Genomic DNA, 12,006 nt, shown 5'->3' on the forward strand with positions numbered 1-12,006 from the left:
GCGGAGATACATCATAGTCTTTGCCCTGAAAGGGCACTCTTGCACAGGGTGGGACCCTGTGTTCCCCTAGGAGTAGCCACAGAGCCGGACATAGTGGGTAAGTGCTTGAAACCTTTGCTGAGTGAGGAGCAGATTCATGTTCTTAGATTGTCAGGCTTGCTTGCCTGGGAGGCTTGGGGTTGGCTTTCCTTATAAATCTCCAGGTCCCTCCACCCAGCCCAGCCTCTGTGATGCCTGGATGAGCCACCCATTCTGGATGCCAGTAGCTTTGTCCATAGAATGCCCAGTCCATCATCACTGTTCAGGATTGATGGACAGGTTGGAGCTATTTAGACACACCAGGGCTCACAGGAAGATTGTAGAGAGAATGGGGATTCAGTCCATTTTACTTGAGAAGCAAGAATATTCAGTGTTGGGGCGCCTGGGTGGCTCAGCCGGTTAAGTGTCTGCCTTCAGCTCAGATCCATGATCCCAGGGTCCTGGGATCGAGCCCCACATCGGGTCCTTGCTCAGCGGGGAGCCTGCTTCTCCCTCTGCTGCTCCCCCTCCTTGTGCTCTCTCTCTGAAAAATAAATAAAATCTTAAAAAAAAAAGATTCATAGGAATCTTCCCTGTGGCATCATCTAAAAAAAAAAAAAAAAGAGCATTCAGGGTTGCTACCAAGGTTGGGGAGAGGCTGCCTACCTCAGAGGAGAAGGGAGGCTTTGGGTGTCTGAGGGAGTTCCTGTCCTGGCATTGACATTGACAAGGTGCCCAACTTTGGGCAACGTTTCTGAGTCTTTGACTCATCAAAAGTGAGACTCCTCAGGGCGTTTCGGGGAGGATCCTGGGAGGTGATGCAATGAAACTCTTAGTGTGGGACCTGGCGGGTGGAAAGGTCCTTGGTTAGATGGTAGCTGATACCATTTGTGGATGTGTCCCCCAAACACAGAGATGCATGACCCCTGTGAGCCCCAGACCTCATGCTGGGCTCAGTCCTTCAGGGTGTTGGAGCTGGAGGGCCTCAGGAGATCATCTAGCTCACTCCTTTTCAGATGGTTTCCTGGGAGCCTCCTCAGGAGGGGATAGGAAAGGAGGCCTCAGCAGCAGCAGGGTGCTCTTTGTGGGGAAGGGAGCGGCGGTCCCCTAGGTGTGCCTCTCAAACGTGGGCTTCTCAGAGCTGTTGGAGCAATGAATGAGACACACAACACGGAGAGATCTAGAAGGCATAGTGTCTCAGGAAAGAAGCAGAAGGGCTCATTCATGTAAACTTCAAACACAGGTCTGCACACAGCAGACAACATGTTTTTCAGGGGTGTGTGTGTATCTGAGGCAGGACATCAGACATGTTTGAGTGGATGCCTATAGGAGGGAAATGGGCACGGAAGTTGGAGGGGGGAAAGGAGAAATCACCGTAAATACACATGAGGGTCCTTACACAGACTGAGGTTATTAGTGCACATACATTCAGTAATATTATTGCAACTTTCTGCATCTGAGCAAAAGAGGTGGGAAACCGCCGACTCCCTCTCCTCGGACATGGAGAAATTGAGGCACAGCAAGGGACAGAGGGCTTGCTTTAGTGGTGGTGGGGTATCACACTGGAGTCAGAATTGCCCCCTCTGTGCCTAGACCCAGCAGCCTGGGCCAGCTTTCTCCTCATTCCTGCAGGTGTTTGCAGAATGGGCTGCCAGAGAGGGGTCTCCCCTTTCCACAGCCGCCAGCCACCAGCTGAGTGGCACGACCCAAACCTCTCCTGACGATTCCTCTGGTCTGAGGGGCTTCTCACGGAAGAGGCAAATACAAAAAGAAGGCAGGGGACATGCATGGCTTCCAACTGTTGATTTTTTTCCTAGCAATAATGTTTACTGTTCTCTTCCCATTATAAAAAGCACCTAATAGAGCTAATTTATTAGCTAACATATCTAATACATTTAGAAAGCACAAAGTTTATTATTTCTCTCCCATTATAAAATTAACAGTGCTCTTAATACACTCTTTGGAAAATGCAGAGAGAAAGAATGCAAATGAAAGTCACGCACAGTACCACCTGGGGACACGCCCCGCCGCCATGACTTTCTTCCTCCACTTACATAAAATTTTTTTTCCAATCTGTGGTCAAATTTAATAATGTGAATGTCTAAATAAACCATTCATCCCCCCAATTTCGTCTTTTGGGCTAATTTACCAGCCTTTAAAGACCGGACAGGTGCCAGGCCATGGGGGAAGGGGGCACAGAGGGCAGAAAGCAAAGTCATTCTCTTTTTTTTGATTCAGATTTCCTGCATGTTGGCTTTGCCTGTGTTTTGTTTTGTCTGAACCTTCCGCCGTACGAGCGAACTTTCCTCTGCTTCTGATTTCAGGCTGGAGGCGGCAAATTGATTTTAAAGAGAAATACCTGACAGGTGGGGTTGCTTGGGAGTTTAAGAATCCATCCAAAGGTGCCCCCACTGTCAACGGAGAGTCAATAGAGAGGTTTGGTGCCTCGTGCGGTGAGGAGGTGAGCTACCTTCAAGGTGAAAGACAGAAATTTGGGGGCAGAGGATCCTACAAGTGCTTCTGGCACAACCAAGTCAGACCTTTACTTATTTCTTCTTTCCTTCTTTTTTTCAGTTTACAATTAACATTCAAGGTTTCGTCTGCACCCTCCCTCTTGAAATGGAATTTTTATCTCTTGATTCATGCTACAAGATAAAATCCCTGTTTATCCAGTTGCATGAATAATTGATAAGCTCTTTCCAACTTGCCAGAAGCAACTTAGCAGCTCACCTTGCGGCCTGGAACCCGTGGCAATTTCCTGATCTCCAGCAAGAGACCTTTGCACAGTTTCTGCTTGGAGTCCACCGACTTTCTGTCTCAGGGGTGGGGTTATCTCTTGATCCAGATTCAGGAGTTACAGATGAGGCACTCAGGGTTCTAGCGTGGAGGATGCGGGGATCGCGGGGAGGCAGCCACGCATCCATGTCCACTTGGATTTTCTAAATCGAGTCTGTGACAGGTGTGGATTCCGATGGGAGCCTCCCGGCTGGCGGTTTTAGAGTTCACGGCATTAATTAACTCTAATCTGTTCCCTGATAGTTTAAACCAGACCAAGATGTGAAGGCATTTTCTTTCCTACATATTTAATGGACTTAATGAGATAACAGTAAGAACCTGTGTTTGGCCGTGTTTCTATGATAAAGCGTGGTGGGGGGTTATTTATGTGCTTAGCTGGGGTTTCTGTTTTATTTTTAAAGATTTTATTTATTTATTTATTTGAGAGAGAGAGAGAGAATGAGAGATAGAAAGCACGAGAGGGAAGAGGGTCAGAGGGAGAAGCACACTCCCCGCTGAGCAGGGAGCCCGATGCGGGACTCGATCCCGGGACTCCAGGATCATGACCTGAGCCGAAGGCAGTCGCTTAACCAACCGAGCCACCCAGGCGCCCGGGGTTTCTCCTTCTTAAACAGGTCCGGACAGATACCTGTTATATTTGGCTCCTGCTAAGCTTTAAAAAAAAAAAAAGGATTTATAGACTGTACTGTAGAATGTCCCAATTCTTCAAGGCCAAGGTAAATGTGTGTTGCATGGTGGTCATGGTACAAAATGCCCCAGAGAAAAAGGGTCAATGGGATATTGTTCCTTCCTCCTCCTCCTTCCCCACCCCCACTCCAAGAGTCTTCCCACCTGGGGTTCAAGGTGGTAAACACGGGTTTGACGCAGCTGAGATTTGCATGCGCCTCTGTGGCCGGCAGGGTACTCGTATTGAAACCTGTTGAGAGAGCGGGCGTCCAAGTCCCTTGGGAGCTGTGCAGTCCTATCTCGCCATGGGAAACGGCGGGCTTTGATTTAAGCCACTCAACATTTATCAGCCACAGACACTCATTCAGCTTTCTCTTTCATTCGCGGAAGGTGGTGAGAAAATGAATCGGAGTCTGATTTCCAACCCCCCCGCCCCCTGGGCCTGTTTTCCCCAAAGCTTCAGGAAATTAAGAAACATGCCATTGGTTTTAGCAAACGCCTTCAACAAACTAACACCAGATACCCGGGAGAAGGCCTAGGATCTTGATGCCGACCCTGCTCTTAGTGACCCTGGCCCTCTGTGCGGGAGCTGCTGGCCGGGGCAGAGGCATCGGTGGATGGAAGGGTAGCCACGGTGCCAAGTGCTCTGGGGGACTGGCCGTGGAGGGGAAGCTGGTGGGCGTCTCTGTGCCATGACCGAGCCCCCTGCAGGCCCCTGAGACCAGCGGGCATTTCCTTGGAAGCTGGTCCCCAAGGTGGCGGTGCTGGGGGGCCTGCCCCACGTCCCCCACCTAAATCCACTGGCTACTGCTGTGTCTTCAAGGTTGCGTGGTTTGTTGGAAGCAGAGTGTATGTTGGGTTTCCATTGTCTGTACCTTCCCAGAAATGTCACAGTGGGGGAGGGGAGCCACAGAGATCCCACTGGTGGGCCTGCTTCTTGCAGGGAGCTCTGCCCCAGCACCGGTGTGGGTCCCGTGGGCCTCTGCTAGCTGAGTGGTGTGCCACCAGGAGTGGGGTTTGTGTGTTTCCTGGAGGGCTATTCTGGATAAATAAGATGCGTGTGAAGCCATAACCCAGTGCAGGGCACAAGGTGATTCTTGGATAACGTTAGCTTCAGTGAGGAGGAGGAGGAGGAGGAGGCAGGGGGAGTCGGGAGTCCTGGCTCCATCCTCACTGAACCACTGACTCCCGTGAGCCCTTGGCGGGTCCCTGTCCCCCTCTGGATCAGATTGTTCATCCGTAAAACATCACAGCACATTGGAAGGAGGTGTGAAGTGTAAAGCCCAGTTGCCGATCTTGAGAAACTGACACCCCCAAACTTTCAGACACCTGGGGCGCAGGTTTCTCTCCTCTCTTTTTTCCTGATTCCAACATAAAACACATTCCCATGATGGAAAACCGAGAAAAACAGAAAAGCATGCACAGGAAGGGCAGAGGGTGTCTATTCATCATTAGCCATTCATTCAACAGATGCTTGGGAGAGGGCGGGAGAAGAGCCCGGAGTGGAGGCAGCAAGTCAAAAGTCTGTTCCCAGTGGTTGGCAGGTGCCGTGCAGACCAGGCATGAAATCTCATGGCTTTCTTTCTAAGGTGTTCCATCAAAGAGAACGTCTCTGTTGGGTGCTGGTGTGTCTTCAACACAACTCCAACACTTGCGAGCTCTCCGTATAACCAAGGGAAAGGAGCCCTCAGCTTTAACTTGTGTTTCCCTGATGACTTAATGAGGTTCAGCACCTTCTCGTGGGCTTCTTTGGAATCCATCTACTTTCTTTCATGAGGTAGCTGTTCGGATCTCAGCCCATTTTTTATTTGGGTGGTTTGCTTTCTTTTTATTGAGCTCTGAATGTTCTTTATGTATTCTGGATAGAAGTCCTTTCCTAGATATGTGACTAGCAAGTATTTTCTCCCAGTCTGTAGCATTCCTATTAATTTTCTTAATGCTGTCTTTCGAAGTGCGTAAATTGTTAATTGTGAAATATACGTTACCGTTTTTTTCTTTTGTGGATTGTACTTTTGGGGCCACACCTAAGAAATATTTATCTAATCCCAGATCACAAAGATTCTCTTCTATGTGTTTTCCTAAAGGTTTTTAAAAAATAGTTTTAGTTTTGCATTTAGATCGCTGATCTATTTTGAGTGATTTTTTTTTAATATATGGTACGAGATCGAATTTTTTTGATGGATATTGTTTTTTTGATGGATATTGTTCCTATAACATTTGTTGAAAAGACTATTCTTTCTCCATTTAATTTTCTTTGCAACTTTACTGGAAATTAATCGGCCCATATGGATATAGGTTTACTTCTGGACTTCCTGTTCTGTTCCATTGACCCATCTATCTACTTTTTCTCCAATTAATTTCTCCACTGTCTTGACTACATTAGCCATTAGCCTCATAGTAAGCCTGGAAATCAGGTAGCATGATTCTTCTCTAACATTTGTTATTTTATTCTTACTTTATTCTTCCTTTTCAAGACTGTTTTCATTATTCTTCCTTTGCCTTTTCATATACATTTTAGAATTGGCTTCATGATTTCTACAAAAAAAGAAAAAAATCCTGCTCAGATTTTGATTGGAATTGTGTTGATTGTAGAGATTGGTTTTGGAAGAATTGACACCTTAACAATATTGTCTTCTAAACCATCAACGTGGTATATATCTCTCTGTCTATTTAGGTCTTTGATTTCTTTATTTTATTTTTTTTTAAAGATTTTATTTATTCATTTGCGAGAGAGACAGAAGGAGAACAAGCAGGGGGAGAGGCAGAGGGGAGAGGGAGAAGCAGACTCCCTGCTGAGCAAGGAGCCCGATGCAGGACTCGATCCCAGGACCCCGGGATCATGACCTGACCCGAAGGCAGACGCTTAACCATCTGAGCCACCCAGGTGCCCCTCTTTGATTTCTTTAATCACTGTTTTTTGGTTTACGGTATATGGAGTATGCATGTACTTTGTAAGATTCATACTTCAGTATTCATGGGTTTGTGCTATTGTAAATGGTACCCTAAATATTTAAATTGTCAACAGTTCATTGCTAGTATGTAGAAATACAATTAATTTTTGTATGTGGACCTTGTATTCTGTGACCTTGCTACACTCAGCTTTTATGTCTGGTAGCTTTTGTTTTTTTAAAGATTTTATTTATTTATTTATTTACTTATTTATTTATTTGAGAGAGGGTGAGCGCACGTGCAGAGTGCATAAGCCGGGGGAGAGGCAGAGAGAGAGAGAGAGAGAGAGAGAGAAGCAGGCTCCCTGAAATCAGGGAGCCTGATGTGGGGCTCCATTCTAGGACCCTGGGATCATGACCTGAGCCAAAGGCCAACACTTAACTGACTGAGCCACCCAGGCACCCCAATGTCTAATAGTTTTTTAATAGAGTCTTTGGAATTTTATGTGTAGGCAATCATGTAGTCTCTGAATAGGGATAGTTTTATTTCTTCCTTTTCAATGTGGATGCCTTTTCCCCCCTTCGACTTAGTGCACTAGTGCAATATTGAGTAGGAGTGAGGAGAGCCAATATCTTTGCTTTGTTCTTGATCTTAGGGAAAAAGCACTCAGGCTTTCACCACTGTATATGATGTTTGTTGTAGTTTGTAAGTCCTTGATTTCTGAAAGTTTTTATCATGGATGTGTGTGTATAAAATGCTTTTTTTGTATCTCTTGTGATGATAATACAATTTTTCTTCTTTAGCCTGCTGATATGGTGAATTACATTGATTGGTTTTTGAATGTTGAACCAGCCTTGCATTCCTGGGATAAACCCTACTTGGCCCTGATGAATTATCCTTCTTATATATTGTTGGATTTGATTTGCTCATATTTTGTTAAGGATTTTATCTATATTCATGAAGGTTATTGATCTGTAGTTTTGTTGTAATGTCTGTGTGATTTTGGCATCAGGATAAATGCTGGTCTCATAAAATGAGTTCGGAAGTATTCCCTCCTCTTTTGTATTCCAGGAGAATATGTGTAAAATTGGTATTATTTATTTCTTAAATATTTAGTAGAATTCACCAGTGAAGCCATCTGGGTCTGGAACTTTCTTTTTTTGGAAGGTTTTGACTATGCATTTAATTTCTTTAAAAGATAAAGAATTCAGGTTATTTATTTCTTATTGAGTCAGCTGTGGTATTTTGTGTCTTTCAAGGAATTTCTGTATTTCATTTAAGTTTTCAAATTTGGGGACATAGAGTGGATTATAATATTCTTTTACTATCTCTTAATCTTTGCAATGTGATGTCTGATCTTTCATTCCTAAAATCAATCATCTCTGTTGTTCTCTTTTTTCCTGGCTAGTCTGATTAAAGTTTTATCAGTTTTATTTATCTTTTTTCAAAGAAGCAGCTTTGGGTTTTATTTATTTTCTCTATTATTTTTCTGCTGATAATTTCAATAATTTCTGCTCATTATTATTTCCCTCCTTCTGTTCATGATTCTTCACTATTGGCTTATTATTTATATCTCTTTAAACATTTTTAGTGGTTACCCTAGGTTTTACAATATGAATCTTTAATTAAAAATTCTGACTTCAAATAATAGGATACTGCTTTATGTCGGGTCTAGGAAACTTACGACAATATGCTAATAATTCTTCCCTCTAATGCCTTGTGCCATGGGTGCCATATATTCCACTTTTGCATATGCTATAAGCCCACAGCATCAGCTTGCTACTGCTTTTGCTTTTGCTACTACTCTTTTGAAAGTCAGTTATCCTTTAGAACCGGAGTTGGCAGACTCCGTAAAAAGTCACATAATAAAACTTTTAGGTTTTACAGGCCATATGGTCTTTGTCACAACTTCTTGACTCTGCCATTGTAGTGTGAAAGCAGCAATAGACAATACATATCGAATTTTATAAATTCAATACAACTGTATTTACAAAAATGGACAGCAGGCTGCATATGGTCCACAAGCTGGAAATAAATTTTGAGTTGATAATTTTTTCTTTTGGCACTCTAAAGACATCATTTCCATCGTTTTTTTTTTTTTTTTTTTTTTTTTGGCTTATCTAGTTCTGGTGAGAAGTCTGACATAATTCTTATCTTTGTTCCTCTGAATGTAATGCATTTTTCCCCCTCTGCCTACCTTTGATTTTTCTCCATGTCCATCCTTCATTTTTAGCAGTGCTGATGTGGTAGACTAGGTGTTTGCTTTTGTTTGACTTACCCTGGCTGGGGTTCTCTGAGCTTCTTGCATCTGTGATTTGGTGTCCATCATTAGTTTTGGAAAGTGCTTATTGTACAATTTCAGTTATTTTAAGTATTTAAAATCTTAACATTGTTTTCATGGTCTAAAATATGGTCCGTCCTGGTGAATGTTCCTTTTGTAGTTAGGTAGAGTTTTCTATAAATGTCAATTAGATGATTATTTCTTCAAATCCTTCTTTTCTGCCTCATTCTCTCTACTCCCCTGGGAATCCAATCACATTTCTGTTACACCATTTATTATTGTCCCACAATTCTTGAATGCTCTGCTTCTCCTATAGTGAAAAACTCTTTTCCTCTTTGAGTTTCAGTTTGAATAATTTCTGTTGACCTATCTTCAATTTTATTACCTGTGTTAAGTTTACTAATGACTTTATCAAAGTCATGCTTTATCTTTGTTGCTAGGTTTTTATTTCCAGCATTTCCTTTTGATTTTCTCTTACAGTTCGTCCTCCTTTGTTGAAATTACCCATGGGATGGGATGATTCATAGTGTCCTTACTTTCACTAGAGACTTTAACATGGTAATCACAGTTATTTTAAGTTCCTGTCTGATAGTTCTAACATCTGTACCATTTCTGAGTCTGATTCTGTTGATTCTTTTGTCCCTTGACAATGTGTTGTGTTTTCTCACTTCTTCAGAAGACTCACAACTTTTTATGGAAAGCCGGACATCTGGTATAGGACAGTAGAGACTGAGGTAAATAATTTTCATGTCTGGAACTGGAGCATGCCTTTATTTCTGCTAGACCTTTAGTATGGGGGAGTTGAGTCAATTTACTTAGGAGTCGAGCTGGGCTGAGGTTTTGTTGTAGCTATGGTTACCTTCAGTGCACCACTAGCTTCAAAGTCCTCTTATCTGGGCTTTGGTTTAGGTTGGGGGCTGGCTTGCTAGAGGGCTTTCCTCAATGTTTGCTCTGCTCTCAGTTTTAAGTCTTTTTTTTTTTTTTTCACTTTGCCAAAGTGAGTGCCTGTCTCCACACTCCTGCCCCTTTGCCAAGAGTAGATGCTGGTTTGCCCTAGTGGGGAGTGTTCTCTGCTGTTCTGAATATGCCTCAGTCTCATCCAGGCACTGTGTGATCCTGTCCAACCCCCAGCTGTAGGTCTGGGCTGAGGATATCTTCCTGCCCATCCCATCCACTCCAGGAATAGAGAGGATTTTTGTTGTAGTTCCCTTTAGTCAGCTACATTGGTTTCACTAGTGTCCTATAGGGCAGAAGGATCTCGGTGGGGCTTTGTGTTTTTCCTATGGTGGCTGCTGTTGCCCTCCCTCAGGCACACACAGGGAGGGAACGTTCTTGGGATTTTCATCCTGCCCGTTCTTATCTTTTTGTGAGTGTCAGTTCAGCCGTGGGAACAAACCCATGTATAGAATGAATTCCTCTTGTGTGTGTGGCTCTCAGAAGTGCTAGATTGCCTCACCAGCCCACACTCAATCTTTAGCAATTTGTTAAATATTTTAGCTTATTTTTTCCTACCAGTGTCCAGTGGCATTTACCCCAGGTAAGCAAGTGCTCCTGTTTCTCCTTGGAGGCACCTATCTTTCCTTATATTTCAGGTTGGTTGGTTGCCTGGCAACCTCAGCTCTCTGCTGGATTAAAGAAAAGTTGCAAGATTTCAAATTATCTGGCCTGCTTTCTTGTTGTGATGGTTAAGAACGGGAGTGATGCTCTTTCCAGCTTTCTACATCTGAAGTTGTCTGATTTTAAAAAAAAAGAATAAATTGTTTTTCAGTAAAAATAATGTGTCTTTTAAATAATAAGGCAATGATAACAAAGCAAAGTATAAGCAAAGATAATAGAGGTGGTTGGTGAAGCTGTGATCTGGGGAAATGTTAGATTAGGGACAAAAGCTTTGGAACCTGTGTCCCACCCATTGCATGCTGGCCACATGACCTTGGGTAAGAGCCTTGACTTTATTGAGTTTTAATTTCTTTTTCCTCTTTTGTGCAATGGAGATCAAATTTAATCTACTCCAGAGGATTAAAAGAGCTAATATATCAACAGTGCTTGGCATGGAGCTTGGCTCATGTTAAGTGTCTGTAAATGGTGGTTATTAATTTTCACAGATCTGAAGACCATATTTGTGGTATAGGAGGCAGTTCCAGGTGTACGCAGATGAGAAATGAGGTGTTGTTGTTGTTGTTGTTTTCTGTATGATTCCCATGTCTCCTGGACTCTGGCTGGTGTGTGTGTGTGTGTGTGTGTGTGTGTGTGTGTGTGTGTGTGTGTGTGTGTATGTGCAGCATGTTAGTTTGAGGCTTTGATGGAATTCTCTGAAGTAGCTTCTGCCACTCTTTCCACCTTGGAAGCATATCCTAAGGCAAAAGAAAATGTATAGATCAGGAAATATTGAAAGAGAGCAAGAGAGAGTGGAAGTATTTAGCCCAGCACTGGGCACGTAGGAAGCATTCAGTAAACACTGGCAAAATGACAAGAAAGAAATCCACAGATAAGAGAGAGGCTGGGGCTGGAAACAGACCCCCAGCAGCTTATAGTCTCATTTTCATCAGCCATGTGTCTGGTTGACTTTGGGCAAGATCCTTGACTTCTCTGAGCCTCAATTTCTCACCAGCAAGATGGCAGAAATCTCTGCTGCCCTCCCTCATCTCGTATGATTGTTATGAAGTTGAGACAAGAGGATGTCTGTGACCATCTGAAAACTCTACAAACATAAGGCCTTAGTGTTAAAAATGATCACTCAAATCCATTCTGAAAGGTTGAAGGATACGTGAAAAGTGGACCTTGGGGCCTTTTCAATTATGGCTTCAGAAATAGTTAAGGTAAAGTCGGGCAGCAAGTGATCAATTCTTCTAGAAGTTTCTATCCCAAGGAGGCACTCAGATTTTTGCAGCTGCCCGACATGTTTCTTAACAAGTTACCTCCAACTGGAGAAACATCAGTAGTTGTTGAGGCCACAGTTTGTCTGGCTGATTTATACAAATCGGCGAAACAATATCTCCAGCCCGTTCTTTGATCTTGGTTTGAAGCAAGTCAACTTAAACGCTCGTGGGAGCTGGAAGGAGATCCTTCATATAAATGTGTCCACAAATCTCTCCCGGATGCTCAGGCTGAGGCCTCTGCTAGTTGCTTCAAAGGCCTCATCCATCACAACAGGGGGAATAAAAACTCAAGTTGTGCTTTATTAATCTTATTGATTGCCACCCTTGACCCAACTCAACCCGTATCCAAATGTGGCAGGAATTTCTAACTCAACTTTTGCTGTAGTAGAACTTCACTTACTTTACCGCGGCCCCCTCCTCACCGCCCCCCCCCCCCAGTCCCCAGGTGGCCATCCCTTTCTTTATCAAGAGGGAGAATGG

Source organism: Eumetopias jubatus, unplaced genomic scaffold, assembly GCF_037043125.1.
Source record: "Eumetopias jubatus isolate StellerSeaLion01/CBP00866 unplaced genomic scaffold, mEumJub1_p1.0 scaffold_9, whole genome shotgun sequence".
Lineage (NCBI taxonomy): Eukaryota > Metazoa > Chordata > Mammalia > Carnivora > Otariidae > Eumetopias > Eumetopias jubatus.